Source organism: Anopheles marshallii, assembly GCF_943734725.1.
Source record: "Anopheles marshallii chromosome X unlocalized genomic scaffold, idAnoMarsDA_429_01 X_unloc_99, whole genome shotgun sequence".
Lineage (NCBI taxonomy): Eukaryota > Metazoa > Arthropoda > Insecta > Diptera > Culicidae > Anopheles > Anopheles marshallii.
Window position 1 is genome coordinate 52,501 of NW_026525952.1, and position 3,072 is coordinate 55,572.

Here is a 3,072-nt window from a genome sequence, read left to right on the forward strand (position 1 = left end):
TAATAAGTGCACCGGTTCTACCACCTTCAGAAGCAGCATTCCCGGCCTGTTGCATGTATTAGCTCTGGTTTTCATCAATCTTCCCCTGCTGTGTTATACTGAGCTTATGCGGTTTCTCGATTGTCGTGCAAAGTGTGTTATCACACATACCCAATATGCTCAACTCTCATGTTCGTTTGACGCACCAAACTTTATTAGTGATGCACCACACAACAGGTTTTAATATACGCGATCGTGTGTGATTCAGTGTGAACTTGGTGCGCCAAGTCCATTTGTGATGCATCACTTAGCTAACCATCTTTCGGGACTGTTTAGGGTATGTGCTCCTCCACATCTATGCTTACTCGTACACATTCTCTGTCAATAGGTTTAAGATCGGGCATTCTACCATATCATTGCCTTAATGCTTTCAAATCAAGGCTACCAGGGTAGCCTAATTGCGTTCGAAACTCAACTTGTGAGCTGTCGGCCCTAGAAGTTTTTTAGGCTGCTAGGACCTCTCTCTATATTTTGCCTTTGGACTTCTCGAAGCTCAACTTGTGAGCAGTTCCATGCACCACTACCCGTATCTCTTAGCTTAGTTCTAGCCATGTGCGTTCAAAGCTCAACGTTAAGCTGTGTCCTGCACCACAATCGTTATATAATAAGCTTATCTCTAAGCTTTTTTGCGTTCAATGCTCAACGTTAAGCTATCCCTTCGCTTAGAACCTCGCTCTACATTTTGCCTTTGGACTTCTCGAAGCTCAACTTGTGAGCAGTTCCATGCACCACTATAGGTATCTCTTAGCTTAGTTCTAGCCATGTGCGTTCAAAGCTCAACGTTAAGCGGCCTCATGCACCACAACCCTTGTATCTTAAGCTTATCTCTAAGCTTTTTTGCGTTCAATGCTCAACGTTAAGCTATCCCTTCGCTTAGAACCTCGCTCTATATTCAACTTTCAGATACCTCAAAGCTCAACTTATGTGGTCTGCTATTGCTCTTGAACGGGTACAATATCTGACAGAGGGGGGTTTTTGGCCCAAATTATGCATTATTAGTTTAACCTCCGTCGCAGAACCACATTTGACCAGGTCGAGAAAAAAATTTTTTCGTGACGACCTGGTCCCCCATAGTAGGGAATGAACATGACATCTTAACCATATTTGACCATTTTCAAATTTCTCGTCGCGGAATCATGACTTTACTAGTAAAATTTGTTCCGGGTAGGGACCTCCCATACAAAATTTTCATCGCTCCAAAAGTGATTTCGTTTCACTTTTCAACATTTACAAGGTCCATAAATCATGTTTTGAGACGATATGGAAAAAAAAATTTTTTGCCCGTCTCGACCAACTCGACCGATGGTGACCACAGCAGGGTGCTCCATACAAATTTTCCTTATGTGGAATTTTCAGTGTAAAATAAGGTTTCTCCAATCGATCGCGGGTTTCACTTTTCATCATTTGCTAGGTCTAACTATGATGTTTTGAGTGGTCCCGCAAAAATTTTTTCTCTTGGCCAGTCGACCCTTTCGTCCATGTCGGTGTGTTCTGCAGTAGGGTGCTCCATACAAATTTTCCTTATGTGGAATTTTTCAGTGTAAAATAAGGTTTCTCCAATCGATCGCGGGTTTCACTTTTCATCATTTGCTAGGTCTAACTATGATGTTTTGAGTGGTCCCGCAAAAATTTTTTCTTGGACCGGGCCTTCCTTCCCGGCCCTGTCGGTGTGCTCTGCAGTAGGGTGCTCCATACAAATTTTCCTTATGTGGAATTTTTCAGTGTAAAATAAGGTTTCTCCAATCGATCGCGGGTTTCACTTTTCATCATTTGCTAGGTCTAACTATGATGTTTTGAGTGGTCCCGCAAAAATTTTTTCTTGGACCGGGCCTTCCTTCCCGGCCCTGTCGGTGTGCTCTGCAGTAGGGTGCTCCATACAAATTTTCCTTATGTGGAATTTTTCAGTGTAAAATAAGGTTTCTCCAATCGATCGCGGGTTTCACTTTTCATCATTTGCTAGGTCTAACTATGATGTTTTGAGTGGTCCCGCAAAAATTTTTTCTTGGACCGGGCCTTCCTTCCCGGCCCTGTCGGTGTGCTCTGCAGTAGGGTGCTCCATACAAATTTTCCTTATGTGGAATTTTTCAGTGTAAAATAAGGTTTCTCCAATCGATCGCGGGTTTCACTTTTCATCATTTGCTAGGTCTAACTATGATGTTTTGAGTGGTCCCGCAAAAATTTTTTCTTGGACCGGGCCTTCCTTCCCGGCCCTGTCGGTGTGCTCTGCAGTAGGGTGCTCCATACAAATTTTCCTTATGTGGAATTTTTCAGTGTAAAATAAGGTTTCTCCAATCGATCGCGGGTTTCACTTTTCATCATTTGCTAGGTCTAACTATGATGTTTTGAGTGGTCCCGCAAAAATTTTTTCTTGGACCGGGCCTTCCTTCCCGGCCCTGTCGGTGTGCTCTGCAGTAGGGTGCTCCATACAAATTTTCCTTATGTGGAATTTTTCAGTGTAAAATAAGGTTTCTCCAATCGATCGCGGGTTTCACTTTTCATCATTTGCTAGGTCTAACTATGATGTTTTGAGTGGTCCCGCAAAAATTTTTTCTTGGACCGGGCCTTCCTTCCCGGCCCTGTCGGTGTGCTCTGCAGTAGGGTGCTCCATACAAATTTTCCTTATGTGGAATTTTTCAGTGTAAAATAAGGTTTCTCCAATCGATCGCGGGTTTCACTTTTCATCATTTGCTAGGTCTAACTATGATGTTTTGAGTGGTCCCGCAAAAATTTTTTCTTGGACCGGGCCTTCCTTCCCGGCCCTGTCGGTGTGCTCTGCAGTAGGGTGCTCCATACAAATTTTCCTTATGTGGAATTTTTCAGTGTAAAATAAGGTTTCTCCAATCGATCGCGGGTTTCACTTTTCATCATTTGCTAGGTCTAACTATGATGTTTTGAGTGGTCCCGCAAAAATTTTTTCTTGGACCGGGCCTTCCTTCCCGGCCCTGTCGGTGTGCTCTGCAGTAGGGTGCTCCATACAAATTTTCCTTATGTGGAATTTTTCAGTGTAAAATAAGGTTTCTCCAATCGATCGCG